This window comes from Bactrocera latifrons, unplaced genomic scaffold, assembly GCF_001853355.1.
Source record: "Bactrocera latifrons isolate USDA-ARS-PBARC rearing strain unplaced genomic scaffold, ASM185335v1 scaffold_71, whole genome shotgun sequence".
In the NCBI taxonomy this organism is placed as follows: Eukaryota; Metazoa; Arthropoda; class Insecta; order Diptera; family Tephritidae; genus Bactrocera; species Bactrocera latifrons.
This window is the reverse complement of record NW_017537390.1, coordinates 140302-162744: the sequence shown is the minus strand read 5'-3', so window position 1 is coordinate 162744 and position 22443 is coordinate 140302. Positions and strand designations below refer to the sequence as shown.

The following is a 22443-nucleotide window of genomic DNA, read 5'->3' as shown; positions in this document are numbered from 1 at the left end:
TTATTTTATTTTATCTTTAATTTTTTTTTTTTCTCTTTAAAAACAATACATTTCCATTATAACAGCTTAGCTAAACAAACACCCTTTTCAAACACCTCCTTAGCATACGCACCCACCACTCCATCACAAATAATACGCTCACAAATCACTCAAACGTAAAATAATTTTTTAGACCCATATAGTCACCCTTAATCGCCCCCAGCCAGCCACTTTAACCGCCTTAGACATTCTTCATGCTTCTTATGCCGTTAGTTTTGTTATTTTTCAATTTGCCACAATTTCTCAGGCCACCACATAAGCTTTAGCTTTTCATAATCCTGAGGCTCCATTGCTCTCCCCTCCTTCCCACGGTGAAAAATCAACAAAATTTCACTTACAGGCGCACACAAGCACATGCACGTGGGAGAGCAAGTGAGCGTATTGTCTTAAGCCGCTCCGTTGTAGTTTAAGCCTTATAAATTATGTGTAGCATATTTTTCTGCGCTTTAACCATGTATATCTGCTGTTGGTCCCCAGTTTTGCTTGACTCAGTTGTTTTTCCACCGACTTCAATCGTATTGCTAGAGAGTGGGAGTGTAGCAGGGATTTGTGGCCAAGAGTAAGTCGCAGTATTATTAATCAATTTTAAATTCCAATGTAGTTTACAATACTGCCGCCACGCTCTCACATCATACTTCTTAGGATGAGCCAGAGTGTGTGTATGTAAACGGGTTGAGAAGTCAAGGTGTCGTCTAAGTATGGCAATTTATTTGTTTACACACAAATCGTGCGTGACTTGGTGCAACGCGGGGTCTTAAGTCATTTTGGGTTGAAGGAAACTCGTCATATTTGGTTATTACTTTAAGGATATATGAAATTTAGAATATAATAGCAGGCAATATATTTCATAAAATATTTATTCGTCCAGTATTGCATTGAGTTATAACCTTCGCGCTTATCCGTTGATAGATATATAAGTTTTATTTTTTAAAGCACCCATAAGCACACCCTTAGCATGATATATCTATTGTATATACCACAGATTGGTAGTTTCCAAGTGGCTACAAAATATATACAGGTGGATAAATACTGTCACATACTTTGATCTCTGAGTTAACTCGGAACAAAATTAGGCTCAAAGAGTTTACCTTTTGCTATTTTCAGCCATGAAGAATGAATCTTTAAATAATTAAAAGCTCTGCACGACTATTTTTAGCCTAAATGAAAAAAAATATCCATACACATTGTGATAGGTAATAGGACTATATAAGAATCACATCAGCAACCGGTGCTACAAAGAATCCGTTATAAATAATTAATTACAGGGGTGATAAATCTCTTATGTTTCTTTTCCGGAAAATTATGAATATTAGGTGATTTCATGATGCTTAAAACCTTAATCGTTATTATATATATAATAAAGAATTCGCAGCTTAAAACTGCTCAACAAACAATTTCGGAGGTCTGATAAGATGCTTAAAAATTTCCAACAACATTTTTCCAACATTTTTTTCTTCTTAATTTTCAGTGAAAAAATCCTTCCTCCAAGTCTTTAAGAATTGTATCTCAAATAACTGAGTAAAAAATCATGAAGATCAGTTGAGCAGTTCTCGAGAGATCTTCTTCAAAACCACAGTTTCGAGAAAAACGCGTTTAAAGACGGTGCACTAAGCCTAGCTAGCCTCGTGCACCCAAGATCTCACGGCTGTATCTCATAAGCTATTATTCGGATCTTCTTGGAAATTTACGACAATATTCGAGAGGGGTTGTAAAATTTAATATGACACAAACAAATTTTTGGTAAATTAGGATCACGCACGAACTACTACAACATATACGAGGTGTGTTCAAAAAGTATCGCGAATTTTGTGTTTTTTCAAAAATTATTTATGTATTCATGAATATCTATTTTGTCCTCTTTAAAGTAATCCCCATGAGATATTATACACTTGTGACAACGGTTTTTCCAATCTTCGAAGCACTTCAAAAAATAATTTTTTTTTATATTCTTCAGCTCCTCCTTCAATGCCGTCTTTATCTCGTCAGGAGAAGCGTAACGTCGTCCTTTCATGGGCCTCTTCAGTTTAGGGAAGAAAAAAAAAATTCACAGGGGGCCAGATCTGGGCAATACGGTGGCTGCGGCATCATTAGTGTGTTGTTTTTGGCCAAAAAGTCGCGCACAAGCAACGATGTGTGAGCAGGGGCGTTACCGTGGTGCAAAAGCCAATTTTTGTCACATCTTCTCGTTGTTCTGAGAACATTTTGTATCGTATATAAACGTTGCTTCGGTCCAAGGTAGCTTCTCCGTATACCAACATCAACATTCGGAATGCATCCGAGCACTTAATTTCGTTTTTCACACAAAATTTGGTACAGGTTCTTTGATCCATTTTTTTTTTTTTTGAAAGGGTAAAAATCGAAGACAATCCAAAACACGAGCATGCAAAGCAGCTGTCAACAATTAAATGAGCATTCAAAATGGCCGAGCTTGTCGGAATAAGTGAGAGACATGAGTACCAACATAACGCCATAAAAAATTGAAATTCGAATATACGTTATCCGCGATAATTCAAAATTCGCGATACTTTTTGACCACACCTCGTACAGCGCTTTTTGAAGCCAGAAAATAAAGTTCCTGTAATCAGATCGTATAAGTTGAAAATTCGCTTAGACACCAATACAAAATCCTTCATAAATTTTACTATATCTCTAATTATTACCACCAGCTCATCGTCTCCTTCTAAACAGCTAGAATCTCAATCCTACTGCTTGGACAGCGATAGGGCAATGGCGAGTTAGAGCAACAAGACAAAGGCTACCATTACTGAGAGCAAGGTTTTTACTAGACCTCTTGTGGTACATTTCAGAGCAAATGGGTTTAGCGAAAGCGCAAAAACTAATACTAGCTCATCGCTGGCCAAGCTTCGAAGCCAAAATATCCAGTAGCAAACGCACAAACAGAAACCCGTTGCGATGCCATTGATGGTGTGTCTAAGTTGTCTTTCCTTGACTTTTAAGTTTATAAAAGATAAAATCTTTGTATCTTAATGAAAGCAAATTATATTTTTGCTCGAAAATTTAAGTCTTTAACTTCAGCACTCCTATATAATTTTTAAAGAAAACTCATTTCCTATCGAAAACTCATTTCAAACGTCTTCAAATCATGTCAAATAAATAATCTTAGCACTTACGAGTGCCATCCACACCATTTCCAATCACATATAGATATTCTCTAACTGGAATTCACACCTACCGATTGCCATCTAATCACCAAAAGCGAACGCAATTTAAATGCTTAAATTGCAAAATCTTATCACCAAGCCGACAAGGCGAAAAGCCGGCGCTAATAAATCATAGGAGTAACCAGCTGAAGCACGAGAAAAAATAAAAAAAAAACACTCAACGCCAAACAAACCAGCAGCAATACGAGAAACCAACAAACGAAAAAGGAGTTGCACGTCTACATTTACTTCTACGTATGTTTGTATATATACAATATATACGTCTATATTCAAGGAAGTAAGCGGGAGCGTGAAGATTCGAGCAGCCGAGACAACCACCAACAACATAATAAATAATAATAATTTTCCGGTCATTGCAACATTCGGCAAATAAGGAAATTGAGTAAACGTTCTGCTCGTGGTTGGAGGGGCAGCAGCAAGGAGCGTTTGACTTGTGAATAGTGGTTGGTGTATGGTTTGGCCAAAATAAAATGACATGTAAATATGTAGAGAAATCGTAAATCATGTTCATATGCTGCCAATTCGCCTCCGTGTGGACGACAAGGCGACAGATGAAGCCGACCCCGTACCATGCTTGCAACACAACGTTGCACATGTGTGCTCAAAGATATGTAATGGAGTTTGTTTGTGTAGCATACATTAAATGGTGATGATTGCTTTGCAGAATTCTTGTAGCGCGCGTATACAAGGCTGGTATTTCGGCGAACGTGTGTGCGCTTGTTTGGCAAATATGTGGCAGTCACAGACCAGTTCACACAGTTAGGCGCAAATTGCATCGCAATGTGAGGCATTTGAAGTGCGTGATTCGTAACAAGAGAATTTATGTGCTAAAAATGTGCGATGAGCTTTAAGAAATTTAGTCAAATCTCATTTTGCGATGAAACTAACAGAAAATATTTTAAGTTTCTTAATTTATAAAAAAAAAAATTTGTGATAGACAGAAAATACGAAATAGCAAAAAAGTATTTAAAATAAATTTTAAAAGTATTTAATTTTCAAAAATAAACTTCAAAAAAAATTAATTTTCTTTTTCAAAATTTAAAAAAAAATATGATAAATATTAACTTTTTACCTTTTTTTATTTTTTTTTTTTTTAGTTTTTAGTTTTTATGATTTTTTTTCATTTATGGGGCTTGAAATACTTATTTAAATATGTAAAAAAAAGATCAAGAAACAGTTTTCAAAGTAAAAACAAAATATTATAATTATTTTTTTTTTAATTTTACTTTTAGAAATACCTTGATTACATTGTTTGAATTTAAAAATTTTTAATATTATTCAATTTTTTCCTGGCATACAACAGGAAGAAGAATATAGAGTTTTGAAACGATACGCCTAGATGTAGGCAACGTTCCATACCAAAAAAGTGAAAGTTCAATACCATACTCCCACGCAAATCTGAACTTTCGAAGCAGTTAAAAAACCCGTTATAAAATTTAACACACACTGGAAAGTCTTCTTACTGTGTAGCTCATCTTCAACGGCCAAAATTTTGTAGTTAGTATCTAGACATGTTCCTGCTGGAATTCCGAAGCTTTGTTTACTTGGGCAGATACCTAACAGGAATGATAAAGATTAACTACATCTATAATTTAGTAATTTTAGGTAGCTGAAGAAATGTCTAGTTGTAGTTGGTTTTTATTAGTGCACCTTTGAAATACCGAATCTTTTTGTCGCATTTCTATCTGATAATATTATTGAGCTCAAAATGCAAGGGTCTAAAATAATTCCAACACTTCCAACTGATAGCACTTGCGAGTCTCGACTTACATTTTAGTCAGTCTTCTATCGTGAAACAATTATGCATGTTTCGAATTCCCTAGATGGGCTAATGGATTTTCCAGAAGTTTTCTGAAAAAGATTTATTGATATTTGTGCACCAAACGAATAATTCATAGGCTTATAAAGAAGACGTTGGGAGGTGGGTAGGTAGAGGAGACGTCTGACCATGCACCTAGGAAGTTAGAAAGCCCGTTGTGAAACCACCGGACTAAAATCTGCTTACTCTAGTATGTCTTCTATGAATCACCTTGTGCCTGACGAAGTGCATCTAAACAAAAAGTTTTTTCTGTGCAATCATCGAGCACCCGTCAAGAAATCTTCGAAAAATAATTGTGATTCTTCTTCATACAAAAATTTGCATTCGCATAAACGATGCTGTATGGTCTCCTCTTTCTCTACCTCTTGACACTTCCACAATAGTCTTTATATGGTATTCCGAGTCTGCTGTCGTTTCTGTCCATTAGACAGTGAGACAGTTTGCACTCCTTCAAGGTTCTTATGCCAACCCTTTTGAATTTTAATAGTCGGCATATGCGGCCCAAATTCCATTCATGTTTAGGGGTTAAATGCATCAAGACTCAGCTGTTTTTATGGCTTGTTTGTCGATTAAGTATCTTAAAGTAACTCGAGGTATATAATTTCTGCCTTTTCTGAAAGGAGTTTTTCTGGCTAGTTCATCTGCTTCATAGCTACCAGGAATATCACTATGTCCTGGTACCCATTGCAGGTTTATAATGAAATATGATGTGAGATCCATTCATAAATCAAAGTATTATTTCACCGTCTTTAATAATACCCAAAGAGACTTTACAGATTTCGAAGCCGCTTGGCTATCTCTATAAGGAAGACTTATTTGAAATAAATTCCTCGATTGTATTAAGTAGATTGGAAATTAGCTTTAAAACTTTTTAATTCTGAGGGTTATAAATACAGAAAATTATTTTCTGAGTAGAAAAAAACGATTCAATGATTGGGATTCTGTTGAGATTCCTTCCTTACGAAGATATACAAATATAATCTACAAAGCTAACGAGACGACTGATACGTCTGGAAAGATTATTTTAACAACTCAAGTAGCAAAATGTTCAGGTACTTTCTTTTACGAAAAAAAAATCCAGTTAATATCTCGAGATTTTTTGCTCAAACTATTTCATTTAGAAACCCATCTAGGCACCACATACTGCGCAAACTCAACAATAGCTGGACATATTCAAAATTCCAAAATAAATTACCACACAAAACCAACGGAAAACTACATGGAGACACTAAAGGAGTTAATGGCACTGTCTCAGCAACAGCGGGAGCACTGTCAACTAAAACAAAAACGTTTACAGAAGTCAGCATGTCAGCATGCTTTAGAACACGCTCGCAAACAACACGACAAATGGCAACAGCTTGCTGAGACAAGGAGCAGTATAGAAGCAAGCATTGAACGGGTGAAAATGAAAATCAGACGCATAAGTCTTGTTGCAACTAGCGTGCGGCAAGAAAAAAGGTCAATGAGCCAAAGATGGAAATCACTTACGAAATATATATGTTCATATGTATTTAGATGTATTTTTCATGTGGATAAATGCGAAACAACACTAAATCGCTAACAGTGAAGCAGGGAGGTGGACAAAAGATTAAATGTAAAAAGCGCTGCTCACAGCATATGTCCACCAGCCGGGGCATAATAGAGAAGTGGCGGCAACGGTAGCTTCCTAGCAGACATACAATTAATTTTGTAGACAACAGGCGCTGCTGACTTTCAAACACATCGCCCAGCCGGACTAAACGCTAAGCCACTGACAAAAGAAGGCGAAAAACAAATCATAAAATATGCGAATGACTCTATCAGTGTGTAAATTATTTCAAAATCTGCTGTTGGCATGTGCGCAGTCGCAACGCCAAAGCAAGAAAATAGCATTCAAGGCACAATAAAGTACGTTAACAACAACAACCGTTTCACCCTTTATACTAGTAATATCTACGAAATAATAATACCCGCCATTCCATGCATATGTCGCAAAGTCACACTTTTGTTTCCGAATATATGCTCGCATACTTACATAAATATCAACGGTAATTGAAAAGCGTGTCGCGCATGCGCATAAATATTGAGGATTATCGGCAAGCACCGGATAAAATATATACGACTCACTGCTCGTGTCATAGATTTGCATAGCACGATGAGGAGGCCAGCACCAAACTGTAATATGTTTATATGGCTTCAGCGGAAGCTCCCTGTGTTTAATTAATCCCGCGCAGAGCGCTCAAGTAGTGCTTTCGGCAACGGAGGCCAAATGACAAATAAATAAAAAAAAAAATTAGAAAATATGATTTTAATTCTCCTCATACGGACGGAAACTGAAGCGAATCGAGGTACGTAGTTTGTTTAGAAAAATAATGTTTTGTGGTATTGGTGATAAAGTTATATCGGTGGTGAGTACATAAAGGGTCCCATTAGGAAATACAAATGGGTCCATGAACGAGTTCTTCATGCCAAGCTCAATTTTCCCTTTGGTTTTTAGGAACATTTTTTGAAACTTTGTTAAATACTAGGTTGTTTCATATTAAAATACCATGGCACTACATTTGAGCCAAGTACTCTATGTACCATCACTTTAAAACGCAAATTAGCATTGGCAAAAATTTCGACCAACTTGGTATACAACACCGATTCAAGTATAGCTACTTAAAATTAGCATTTTCTGAGTACTTTTAATAGGGTGGGTCTACAGATAGTTTCTTTTCATGCTTGCGACCTCAGTTCTCAAACAATTATAGTTAATATTTTTACTTAATATACTAATGATTACTGACCTGCCTGGGTACAAATCATCTACATAAAGAATATACAAGGTATCAACTTATGTCAAACAGACTTACCTGAAAAGAAAGAAATAAAAATTAAATAAGTATTAGCTATATTTTGGAAAAAGAGTAATATAATAAATGAAAGTCAGGAACATTCGAGTCATAAAGGGAAAATAGAGGGAGTGAAAAAACCCACACAATTCACCCAAGCTGCCCTAGAGCATTCAGTTTATTCAAGAGTTTTTTTGAAGCGTTGACACTAGACGAACATCACAGGTCTTGGAAGACTAGACACAGGGCAGTCCAGAAGGTTACCTTGGGATAATGTAGATGGTGGACAGACCAAAATACTTCTACTTTTAGGTAAAAGAAAGCTTAGTTACATTGTATCCTACAATAAGATTTCAACTTCAACAAGTTTTAGAAATTACTTAAGTAGAATGCAGAGCATGCTTGGAGGATGATCAAACTCGGGAACATTATTTTTGCAAACACACAGCCTGCAACTGGCTGAGACGGGATATCTTTCACGACTCACAATGCTCCAACATTGGATAGCTATAATGGAAAAAAGCAGGTTTTTTTTTATCAAACCAGGGATAAGCCGTAATTGTGTTACCATCCGGGAGCACAGTGAACCTAAATATGAGCTAAGTGCCACCGCTTGCGGTCTGGGGCTCCTGCGCTTCCCTTTTCAACCAACCATGGGTTTACAATTATGACCCTTTTGTTTACATTTTATGAGGGGTCATTCCTTTATTTACATTTAGCCAAGCCAACAACCTTTGATTGTATTTGGGTTCATTTTATCAACCAACCATGAGGTTTATAAAAACGTAGTTTTCTTCATATTTCTTTCGCTCTGCGATTGTTAAACACAAAACTTTTTTCTTCTACTTAAATTTTCGAACGAGAGTAAACTCCTAACATCTTTGTTTATTCGCTTCGACTTCCCATTTTTATTTCAAGCCTTTTTCCTTCGCATAATCTTTATTTATTCACTTAGCTAATTCACTCAAATCGCATTTAATTTAATTCCATTAGTGTTGCCAACGAAATGCTACTAACGCAATTGGCAGCTCTGCCTGCTCGCTACTGCCGTCTGCGTTGGCGCATTAATGTGAACATTTAATTTACACTTTGCCACAAATTAAATTGCAACAATTTGTTGCACTTCTGCATTAACACCACAAACCGGGTTGAGGCTGCGCTGAGTCTGTGGCTGCCAGAGCTTATCAGCTGTGCTAGTGCGTTGGCATTGAAGTGCACAAAAAGGGTCTGGAAGCAGCGTATAGTAAGTAGTTGAAAAGTCGCAAGGTTAGCAGAGTTTACAGCGTTGAAAAATGGCGTAGAAAATTTAGTTGATGAGATTAAAGCGGCTCGTCGGAAATGTAAGAGAAGTTTGCGGTGAATAAATGCGATAAAATAGAATTTATTTGAATTATATGTATAATATTTATATGGAAAAAGCTAGTCACCAACGACCAGTTGAGTAAATTATTTATACATTATAACAAATAGTCAAGTTAAGTCATAAATTTGTGTAAATATTCAACCAACAATTAGTCGCCGCAGCTTCGCCTGAGCGCCAGGTGTTTGCTGCATTAAAGTGCAATATTATTTTCTATGCGATTTTGTGGTAAGGCAACAGCAAAGCGGTGGTTGAGTAGTAATAACATGAAAAAGGGTACCCTGTGGACCATTTTTTTTTTACCAGTGTAGCATGTTTCTCCGAGTAAGTTTGTATGTCACAAACTGTACCACAGCGCCTTCTACCGCAACTTCAATTTTAAGAGAAATAGGTTACGTTAGGTTAGATTACCGATCCAGAGATCCCACTTGGACTACTATATGTAATCCTTTGTAGAGCAATAAGTTTAGAACCCCAGCAAAGCGCCTAGTGGCCAATATAAATTTGCAAAGGCGTGTAATTTCCATTCCCACCAGTTTGGTGTTATTGATATGGCAAAGAATTAAGATGGAAATGTTGAGATATTTTCACCGCGAAGGTAGCCCAGCTCCCGCAAAGCTCAGCTATCTAGTCGAAGTAAACACGAAGACTGGTTAGCATCGATTGCGATTAAGAGCTACCAAGAATTTGGGATATTTCCCGTGGGGCAAAGGCCTTTCCTTGAGATTTTGCTATGGCCTGATACCCATACTAGTATTATCACAAAGTGACTCAGTGCCATAGATAACGAGGCTAGGCATTTCTTAACCAACCCTGAACACACAATTAATGACCTCAAGACTAATACCGCTGTCCTGCTGTCAGAATGGATAGTCATTTCACTGAATCAGTCTGCACTCCGGATAATAAGTTCACCGCAGATATGTGTGTAGAAAAGAAACCACCAGAGATTGATTTGGAGACTCCACGATATAAAATATCCGGTATAAAGTCAAAGCGTGTGAGGATTTCCAAATGTTCAGACATCTGTTCATTTAGAAATCCAGAGTCTCGCAGTCTGATAACAAATTGGGCAGTCATACGCCTTCCTTCAATAGCTCAGCAGGTCTTTAAAACGTGACAACTTTTTAATTTTCTTCCAACTTCCGAATCTGTTGAATTATAAAATTTTCGGTACCTCATCGACTCAACACTCCCTTACCATCTTTATTTCCACTATTCTAGAAGCAGCACCCTACAACACATTCATTCATTTCCACACTTTACTCTGGCTACTACTTTACATGGCTACTACACTCCATTTATTTGCTGCCGGCTTTTGAGTGTGGCACTCGCCGAAAAACCGCATTAACAAAAGCTTTTGAATTTTTAATGACTAACGCCACGGCTGGTCCGCTAGTTCAGCAACAGGACGAATCGCCGTGCTATGCGCAGCAACAACTAAAGCAGCATGCAGCAATGCCAAGTAAGAAGGCGGACGGACGGGCGGACAGACGGTGCGCTTGTAGTTAGTGACTAGAGTGCTGAGGGCACTAATAGGGACACATGTTGCTGGTCACTTTGGCTTAGTTTCGTTTTGTGGCCTCCAATGTTGCCGCCACCCCACACTGCTTTTTGGTAAGCTCCCATTTGCTCGGCGCTGCAGTAAAAATGCAAATTTACTACATTTCGCACAGCCACTGACTGTTTTGTGCAAATTGCTACAACAACTACATAATTCACACCCTTCACTTTGCCTAGCTTTGCTACATAGCGAGTGGGTGGCTTTATGGCCACAAGAAGAAAGGTTCGCTGGTCAGCAGCACTAATTGCGCTAGCCAGCACTTAATGCGAAGCTCAGCTGTTGTTTTTGCTGTTGCACGTACTATATTTCTCGAGCATTGAGTGGAGTGCGCCACTTCTATTTATTACTACAACTCTTATGCTATTTAGTGTTGCTACTTGCTTGCTACTCGGTGTAAATGTTGCACTACTTAATATCTTCAGTAGCAGTCAATTGCAGCGCTTTTGGTTATTGGTGTGTCTGTGGTGTTGTACTAATTGCTACATTGGTTTACGAAGCGTACGTTTCTACTATTTTTTGTTCGGTTTTTAGTTTTTTGTATTTTTTCGCTTACGTTTGGGAGGTCCTTTGTGCAACGACATCTGTTTTGCTTATGTAATTCTCATTTTCTTTTTATTATTTGCAATTAATTAGTGTGTTATATTATGTGGAAACAAGTGTGGTTATTCGAAAAATACGTTTTTGTTGTTTCATTCTACAAAGCTTAGAATATAAATAGAATAGTAGGAAAACATGACTTTGTACTTATCAATTTCTTTATAAGATATTTTTCTTTGAATAATCGCAATTGATATTTGAAAGTTATTACTCCAAAACTTAAAAACGTTGAAAGGTATTATTTAAAACCTTTGGACTAACTCTTAAAATTTAATTACCTAAAAATWAAATTATTATATAAATTAAAAATTTTGAATTTAATTATTCACTCCAAAAAATCTGAATTAAAAAGGAGAAAACATTTCTAATATTTTTCTAATACTCATTACTCTAACTCTACTAAAATAGTAATGATCCTTTTTGTTATTGTTTGGCATTTTCCAAAGTCCACAACCTTTGTTTACATTTAGCCAAGTCAGCCATCTCTGGGGTCAATGACCAATTTGTTTGCATTACAAGGTCAATGTTCACATTTGTCCGAAGTCAATGAATCTTTGTTTACATTTCATGAGGCCAAGGACCCATTTATTTACTTTAGCCAAGTCAATAACCCTGTGTTTACATTTTAGGTCAATGATCCTTTTGTTTACATTTTATGTGGTCAATAACACTTCTATACATTGTTCGAGATCAATGACCCCTTTGTTTACATTTAGCCGAGTCCACAATCTTTGTTAACATTTAGCAAAGTCAACAAACGTTTTTTAAAACTGAGGAGGTAAATGAACCTTTTATTTACATTTTATGAGGTTAATGGGATTCGGATCGACCTGGTAAAATTGTAGGCAGAGAACTGAGACTGTTCGATTTTCTTAGGGTCGAAATAAAGTTATCTCTAGGTTACAACATGAGTACATACAACCAAAAAGGTCACATACGAAAAAATTTAATCTACTACCATACTTTACTCCTACTCCTATGAGCAATATTTGACAACAACCTTACTTTGTGTGACCAAATTTGTAAAAGTACACGGAAGAAGAGGAAGAACACTACTAATAATCGAAATTTGAACACTAAGGAAACATTGATGAATGCTAAAAAAAAAAAAATTGTAGGGCGAAGAGGCACAACACTGGACATGTTGGTCGACAATTATACTCGAAATTACATACTAAAAGCCCAAGAAGCTTCTGGGATCGGAATTCCTTTAAAGACAAAATTCCAATAGATGATTAAAAAGAAGAAAGACGTCATCAGTGAAACATATAGAGGGGACAATGCTCTAATATCACCAATGAAATACAATGAATTAAGAAGTTATTTGAAACCATGGACTATTTTTTATATACAAAACTTGATCGAACGAGAAAAGCTCCACGTCTTAAGACCTAAGTCTAGACTGTCCAAGAAGTGGCAGAAACTCTTGAAAACCAAATTGTTAATCATTAAAAAAAATGCGCAAGAACCTTTCAAAAGGTTGCATTTAAAACTCGCGACCTCCTAAGGTCAAAATATCATAAATATATTGCACTTACAAAGGCAATAAATGTATCAAAAACAATACGCATATTGGCACTAAATACAATTATTTTTAGATTTTCAGCAAATTAAGGACGCACCTTGGCAAAGAATTTATTAATTGCATTTTCTTCATAAAAAGTACTTATTATCACAAAGACATTTGTTAAAAAATAACCGATTAATGAATGCAAAAATGAGGCGAAAGCAAAATGAAGCGTTCTTCTAATTTTAATGCCACAATAAATTTCAAAGCGCTGACACAAGCATATTCTGACGACAACCGGTTGCTCAGTTCGATTACGTTCCGCTTGTCATGAGCGTCAGCGTGTGAAAATTTATATGCCAACTCATGTAATGAACTTGCGGAAAGTAACACACAAACACAAAAATGGCGAAAATTAATACAATACGCCTTTTTTGCTATTGTTTTTCAAGGCAACAACTTTTTTAAGCAAAATATGTGGCCGAGTTTTATGTATGTAAGTGTGTACCACTGTGCCTGTTTACATTACAGCTTTGAATTTTAATTTTAGCACTYGTATTATTTTTGTTGTTGTTGTATAATTCGTACACGTTTTTATCTTTGGCACAGGCGTGACGATGCGCCGCCGGATGTGTAAGCGAATAAATCGCATTTAATTCATTTAAAAACATATTAAATTACGACTTTACGGCGAGCACACRGCGGCTAACAGACACAATAACATACATACATACATACAGTTGCAGTTAAAGGACCAGCTGTTGGTGGTCAACGTTGGTGGCATTTTTTTCATTCTCGATTTGCTTAATTTCATCGAAATAAAAAGAAAATAATTGCAGCACTTACATATCGGCGCATACATGTAGATATGTACACATCGTTTTTTATCATTACATATTTATTTTCACTTTTATTATTGCAAACTCTGTTATACAGCCCGAGGCTTTAGCGTGTAACCGAAGATATGCCTTGCTCGTGTTTTTGCTGCCCGTCGCCAGCTGGCGTTTACATGCACTTGACAGCCAACTGACAAGTATCCTGACAGCTGTTTACAGCCACTGCCTCACTCGTGTGTGTTTCCCATAAATGGACCCGCGCTGTTGCATCTCCATTTCGCAGCAACACTTTAGTGCTGGTGTAATTTAATGAGTATTTACGGCTTACAGCGGCTTGCGAAAAGTCTGTCTTGTCTTATGCTAGAGCATTGATACTCAGAATTGCCTACAAATATTAGTAACTAAAATATAAGTTACTGTAATCACAGAATATTATTGTAAAAAGATACACATTTAAAATACTTGTTTGTAGTTATCAAAAATTTTCCACAAGTATATTTTCATTTACTTCCGTTAAGCCAAAGCTAGGAAAGATTCCAATTTCATCTATTAAGTTATCAACTACGCTCCCAAGGTTTCAATATTATATATAATATGTGTCAGAAATGATTTATAATTGCAAAGACGTGTAACTCTTGCGAAATAATTGAGTTTCTCTACTACTTCTACTTCACTATTGGCGTAAAGACAGTGTATGGTCTTTGTTCATAGAGGGTACTGCTCTCTGTCTGGTTTTTAGAGAGGCTTTTTGAGAGGTGCCTAGGAACCAAAGAGTTCAGAGTACCAAACGACAAAAAAATTTTTTTTTTTATTCACCCTAATATGCATTGATGTTTGACGATGAATATCTCGTAAACGCTTAACTTAATCGAAAAATCATATTAGACCATTTTTATAGAGCAGTAAATTTCCTACAAAAATATGAGTTTCATCATTCATAATGATTTTATTTCATTGAGTTATAAAATTCATAAGAAATAAAAAACTTTTCCAAAAATAATCAAACTTTAACTGTTAATATCTTTTAAACGGTTGGGTTTACGAAAAAATCGTGCAGACCTTTTTTGTAGAGCATTCAATTTCCTACAAAATTTAAGGAACAAGATATTTTTTCAAGTAGTTGGAAGCGAGATATAAAGTTTTCTATATGATAATAAGAAAAAAATAGAAAATTGTAACTCATTCTTGGAGAGGCTTCCTTAGAGGTGCCTAGGAACCCATTTTTCAGAGTACCAAACGAGAAAAAATATATATTTTTTTTAAATCACCCTAATGTATCTATATTGCAAAGAAGTATTCACCCTCACCTGGTGAGCCCGCATCTAATCAGACGATAGGTGTTTTTAAATCTTAACTATGGTTAAGTCCAAAATTTCCCAGAAAGTATTTAAAAATATTGGAAAAAGTTGTTCTTTTGGAAAGTGTTATCAAAGAATTTCGTATTATGTCAACTACGGTAAAATGTGGCAGTAAAGCTTCCGAATTGGTAAAAGCAAATAAATTACAAATATTTTCAACAGATAGTACTAGTTTTTAGCTTGTTTCATTAATTCATAAAAAAAATTAAAAATAAAACCAAGTTAATGCTGTTGAGACTACATTCTTGTATTATTTTTTGCTTCTTTACTTAACCTTTATGGTTACTCCAATACATTATACTAAAAAAATTTCTTACTTCCAAAACATTGCTTTACACGCTTAAGAATTACGTCTTCATTCATTCATACATTCAATCATTTATAATTATAAATAATAATGACATGCCTACACTCCCATTATGTTGTTTGCTCACTTTTTGTCACATTTGATTAATGCAAAGACATTAAAATAGTTTCTATTAAATATGACAACAATAGTTAATCGCCATAGAGCCATTAACTACATAAATGGAAATAACAAAAGAATTTGATTTGTCAAAATATGTTCATTGAAAGAGTTTATATTGTGAGCGCGTAATTAATTCCCAAAAGCTTTTAGCCATTTATGTAAACTCTAACAAAAAAGACGCACAAAAATGCTGAAATTATTCATACATAGAATACGAAGCTTGGCATGAATATATTTGAGACAAGTATATATTGCAAAAAATGTGATCCATTGTCATATATTTACTATGCCATTTTTACGGCGATATAATTAAAAAATAATTATTTGAAGAGATTTTTCTGTTAATTAATGATAGGTCTGTAAAAGTTATGGATTTTACAGTTAGTACTTATGTCTGATTTACAACGATAGTCATACTAGAAACTGCGCCAAACTGCTATTGAATATTGTACTGATTCAAATATCTTACAATAATAAATATTTTGTAGCGAGTATTTTCGCATAAAATTAGAGTCATTTTCCTATATTAAGTCAAAATAAGTTAAAAAAAAATATATATATATTTTAAATAAAAATGTTCTTTGGGACATAAAAAGGTTTACTTCCAATGAATTTCGTTAAAATATATATGTATATATTTTTTTTAAGACATAAATAAAGAACAAATCGGTTATTTGAGTTTTTCACATTTTGAGTTTAGGTGAAATAAACGCCTTTTTTACACTTACAATAGTTCTAGATCCAAGTAGAGGTACTACAAAAAGGCTATTCCAAGGGCTGTCATTTCACTCGGTTTGGTGTGTTTTGTGGGCCGGTGGAATCATGGGTACATATTTGTTCATATATGATGCTGATGAGAAGATAACCGTTAATGGCGACCGTTATCGGGCCATTATAACCGACTATTTGATGCCTGAAGCTCGTGATCTCGCGAACATTTGGTTTCAATAAGACGGCGCCACTTCCCACACATCGCATCAATCAATGGATTTAATGAGGGAACACTTCGGTGAGCAGATAATTTTAAGTTTTGAGCCAAATGCCAAAGAATCTTCTTTCGAATGATAATAAACATTTCCCAATAAGTTTAAAGTTTCTGTGTTTTTTCTTAAAAAAAAAAAAAACAGGGAGCTCAGAAATAAATCACACTTTACAAGTATTACCTATAAATTTTTCATTTAACTGTTTTCCATAGGACTCGCAGTTTTGGCGCAAATCGAGTTAACCCCTTAAAAATATCACTTTACTCTCCCAACCATCTTCTTGATCACAGATTGACGGTACATAATTTTGCCATTCCGTTTTCTCATTTTATCTGCTTTTTCCAATTATTTCACCTACTATGATTTTTTTTGCTGTCAAAAATTATCGACACCGGTCTAAAAAGTACGATTTTATGGAATACTGCTATTTTTGAAAGCGGCGTCTGTTTAGTAAAAATCTATGAGCCATCGAAATAAATTACAGAAAGTAAGATGCCTCCTGAAGTATTTAACATTTATAGCCTTATATCAACCAGTTTTTGCCTACTTAGCTGTTATATTTTGCTGTTCTCCATTTGGTATTTTTTCAAATAATTAAAGATCATCTGCTGATGATCAATTCACACCACCAAATTCACAGCCTGGCCAGCAACCGGCAGAGTTAAACACAAGCAACAGTGTGGACAACAACCCGAGGGTGGCATTCCAGTTTAAGCTCGATTTCAATTTGATTAGTAATCAATGTGGTAAAATAATATTTTTATTTTGTTTGGTAAATCGAATTAAATTAACGCTTTAATCAAGCAAAGGCCGTTTAATTGATCAATTAGCTTATATGCGAAAAGGCTATTATGCTATATACTAGGAATATAAATTATCTGCGCCAATTGATATGATATCAACCAATAGGACTTTGAAAAGAGATTTAGTGAAAACCGAATCACGCAATGAAACTTAGTTCTCTTTCATTTCCCAAACCTGTTAGAGCGGCGTATTGAACAAACAATTGGTATAAGCGCAATAGACTCGTTCAATGGTAAAATAAAAGCAGAATAGCAGGAACTTTTATCAGAGTAATAAAGTACTGTAAATTAGTTTTAAATATTTTGTAACTTTTGTGAGCAGCTTAAATGTTGCGACTAGGGAAGTGACGAATCGAAAGCGATTAGTACAAAAGTGAGTAAATATATTTTAACAATCATTTGTTGCAATATGACAAAAGAATATAATTTTACACCAAGACAATTAACATAATGATTATTAATACAATTAGGACTATTAGAAAAGTCTGGAGCCGCACAAATGTAATAAATCTTAATAAGGCTCGCCAGCATTTTGGGCGTTGTTTTATAGAAATAGAGAATAAATGATTTTGATTCGATGCGAAACTGCATTAAACTGGAATTTATGACTGTAATTTAATTAAACAAAAGTTATTTTGAATTTTTTTTTTTTTTTTTTTTTTTTTTTTTAATTTACTTAACATCAAATATATGAACCCATTAATCTGCGCCGAATTTATATGACCAAAGAACTCGTGTCGTTCGCATTTGGTTTTACGTTTTGTAAACGTTTATTTATTAGCCGCTTAAACTTGTAAGATTTACTATTTCATCCAGTGCATATGATTGTATAGTGCTCGGCGCTTGGATAGAGATCTTAAGAGTGTCAAAAGCGGGTACAATAATAATAACAATAATGCTATAATAACAATAGCAATAACAATGAAAGTGCGCTGAAGGCAATTGCTGTTGCTTGTATTGTCAGTCTGCGGCGTCTAAGCATTTGTTGGTTGTTGCAAGCAACAAAGCACCATTTTGACGTTTTGCAATTGTCAACTTAGTGTTTGGTGGCACATGCAACACCCCTTATAGCGATTGTTGGGAATTATTGCGCGACAACTCTTGAGCGTGTTGCTCGACACTGCCGACGATCATCTAATGCTAAGTGACGCCGTTTTGTGCATTTGATGTCTGCAGGATGCTGTGGGCGTGTACTCAACGCACAAACACACACAAACAAAGAAATGTATGCTAGCGTTTACAAACGAGCGTCTGAAATGTTTAAGCTGCAGATTTATTTGTCGCACTCGCATAATTTACGGATACACTGCGCAACACACATACACACACTAACTGTTAGCAGCAACCGCTTCTTCTGCGTAGAACGTGAGTGAGCTTTTTGTTATCTCCTCCTTTCGTTGCCTCCAAAGTATTTGCTTTTCTTCGCCTTACTTGCGTTGGTCGGAAAAGTTTTGCCTCATGCAAAACCACTTAGTTTACTCAGTTGAATATTTTTGTTTATCACAGAGAAATAGCGCATGTTTGCTTGCAGTTACTTATTTACATTGGCTGCTTGCAACAGTTGCGCGCGCTGAAAACTTTTAATCGTTTGTTAGCAATAACCGGAGATTATGTTGATTATTTGCGCGAATTTATGGCTTTAATAGTTTTAACTATATTTGCCTTTCTACACCATATGGTTGCTAAAATGCAGTTGAAAGGAATGGAAGCTTAGTCCCAAATATATGCGTTTGTTGTTGATTGAAGACAAGCTTTGAGCGCGAGAAGTAATACTTTTCCTTAAATTTGAAACTGACCTTTTCAACTTAAATGTATTTAATGTGGATTACAAATGTTACACAATGGTCTCTCACAGCTAAACTTGTGAATTTTGACTATAAGTTTAACAAAAAGTAAAGATCTGTCGAGAAAACATGACAAAATAGTGACAAATGTTTTAAGTGCGCACACCAAATCAAAAATATTCACTAAATCTTTACACAAATTACATCAAATTAAAAATGTTGCCTACATCTCAGCGTATTGCTAACTACAAGAATTTAGAATTCGCTTTCATAGTTTTAAAATTCTTAATCTATTCCTGAAAATCTACTTCGTCCCACTCAAAGTACTTCACCTTTGGCTGCACAACACTTGTTCCTACGTTTTTTCCAATCCTCGAAACAGTTGTTAAAGTCAATTTCCGGAATAGTCTTCAATGCGCGTAGAGATTCACGTTTAATGTCTTCAATGGACTCAAAGCGGTTTCACCGGAACGGTCGTTTAAGTGTGATTACTAGCCAGAAGCCACATAGAGCTATATCAGGCGAAGACGGTAGTTGCGACACGATATTCGGTGGAAATCTGACGAAAAACTCACAAAGAGTCAATGCAGTATGCGACGGCGCCTTATCGTGGATCAAAAATCAAGACTTGTCGGCACTCTTTTTACAAAAAGCTTTGCTTCAGCGATGCATAAAATTCAAATAATATTCCTTGTTGACAGGACCACACCTCGATAATCGAAGAAAACTGTCAACATAACCTGCTTTGACGTGGCCTATTCGGCTCACCTTTGGCACGATATTCGGCTGATTGATCGTCTGTTTCCGCATCATAAGCATAGATCCAAGACTCATCGCCAGTAATAACATTTTAACACGACGTTGTTTTTCGAAAATAATTTAGTGATTTTGAAACCGTGCTTTACTTTTCTTGGACTGAAATGATCTTTCAAAATGGTTATCACAGGTCCTTCTGATATTCCAACGATGCTAGTAAGATATCTCTCGATTAATAAATCATCTATTCTCCAGTACAAATCCTTTTATTTTATTGACCACCTGGACGTGGTTCGTGGTCAACGCGTTCTCGACCCTTTTTGAATAATATTTACCAATCAAAACCACTTGCTCCTCATGAAAAAACTACCACGTTTGAATAAACACACAAAATCGAATGGAATTTTTTTCCTAATAATAACTTTGAAAATTTTTTTCAACGAGAGGATTTCCGCGCGAAATGTAGATCAACAAAGTCTTATTATTTTTTGCCTAGATGTTAAAATAGTGTTGACAATTGGACTTTTCAAGCTGCGAAATTTTAATAATTAAATTTCCACCAATTCCAATTCACACCTTGTATGCCCTGATCAAGGACTTGAGTATATTAAAATTTGTAAGCAAGAACTTACATTAAAAATATTGCCTACATTTAGGATCAGTGACCAAATATGTACTGAAAGTATACTGTGTAGAAGAGTAAAAAGAAGATCACAAATAAATATTATTTTCATCAATTCGCTAATTTTGCAAAAATTTCTGTATCTTCCAACAAAACGAATCTGCCAGCATTTCTTAATATTATGAACTACAAAATGGATTATTCGCTTCAGTCTAATAGTGAACATACCTTATTTCGCGGATTGTAATATCCAACCTATGGAAGATGTTTTTCCACAAATCGGGTCTTCTCAATATACCTCAAACAGACTAATATATTTTAAAATAGCATTTCGAAGTAGAAGTAGTCGAATTGGCGCCAAACAGCGACAAGGAATGAAGACTGGTGCGCTATTGTAAATTCGACCATAACCGCGTCCTTGTTTACTTATCTGCCGACCTTTTAAGCTACTACTATTAGATACGGCCAAATCACTCCATATAAATTTGTGAGCTTGTGCTTTTCACTCAAAAACTGTTACTTAGTATTTCTTACAATTTACTACTTCACCAATTACTTTTGTAAAAGAAACATTGCGAAAAGTGCAAATTTAGACAACACCACCCACACCATTTCCATTTCCTGGCTTTTCGACATTTTCCACAAACTTTTTCAATTTCGCGCGCATAAGCCAATTAAAAATAATATATTTGCAACAGTAAGCCGCTTTTCGTGCAATAAAATGCACAGCCAGCGAAAGGCACGAAGGCCAGAAGGCAAGCGCCGGGAAAAAATACCAAATCATGGCATAGCGCATTAAAGTATGCAACGCTAAATAGCGCGTTGAGCAATGAACCGCAAAATTATAATGCGCCCTACACACCAACCAACACACATACACACTTGCATATACATTTATATGGTGGTAATTTTTTATATTCAATTAAATGCAAAGTTTTTTACGCTCTTTTGCACTTGCTGCACGCTTGCAAATCACGCTTTAAGCCGCAGATAAGCTGCTAAAAAGCAGCAGCGCACAAAAATTAAGTCTTAATTGAATTTATGAAAATGAAAAATTAGGTGGCTAAGCGCATTAAGACGCGCATACACACAGCTATATGTATATAGTGGAGAAGTAGCAGCATTTTACTTTTGCCGCTAAAATGTTGTCAGCGGGGGAAAAAGTGAAATTGCGAAAATTCTGAAAATTCTAAAAATGCGCAAGGCATTAAAATTTACACGCTACGCGGTGTTAATGGGGGTCAGCGCTGTGTGGCTGCTGGATTTAAGTGAGTTTTATGTCAAATATTTGAATGCGAGCACTTGCCTGCAATATTTTGCGCGTTTTGGCACTTAATTTGGACATCGTAAAATAGCTTGGCGAGCAATAGCGTGAAAAGAATGGTGAAAGAATTTCCTTCCAGTTCTTCAACAGCTGGATTGCAACGGGTTTGATCATTCAACGCTCGCATGCTGCGGAAAATCAGGCCTTCAGCGATGGAGCGCGTCTGGTTCTTATTGATGTGTTTGCAGACCGCAAGTGAACCACTTACAACTCAACGCATTCCCCCGCGCACTACCTACCTATATATCTCTCTATCTCTCTTCAAAATCTCTGCTATGCAATCCTTTTGTTCGCACTTTACGCGCCTATCCACGTATTACGCCGCTTTCAGTAGCGATCCACTTGAATTTTGTACGGTTCAACAGCCAAGCGGAAGAGAACAACAGCGCTACTTCACAGCTTTCGCTAGGTTTTGCCTCGACTTATCATTTTCAATTGTTGCGCTTCATCGCCATTTGATATTGATGCGTTCAACTGTTGACCACCAAAATATCGTCTTTGTTCTCGCACTTGACTGCGCAGCCTTAAAGCGCTACACAGCTAATTACAAGTGATTAAATCTCAAGAAAGCAAACAAAAATTGTGCAATATTTAAAGGTCTGCAGTATTAAGCCTCCTCAGCAGCCA

At 35.8% G+C, this 22443-nt stretch overlaps 1 protein-coding gene and 1 long non-coding RNA gene across 3 annotated transcripts in view; one reads left to right on the top strand and one right to left on the bottom strand.

Moving 5' to 3' along the window:
• LOC108976001 overlaps positions 1–22443 on the bottom strand; it is a 424947-nt gene that overhangs the window by 374760 nt on the left and 27744 nt on the right. The gene's annotated exons all lie outside the window — the stretch shown is intronic.
• The window catches only part of LOC108975999 (netrin-A), a 192714-nt gene that overhangs the window by 152077 nt on the left and 18194 nt on the right, over positions 1–22443 (top strand). The window lies entirely within an intron of this gene.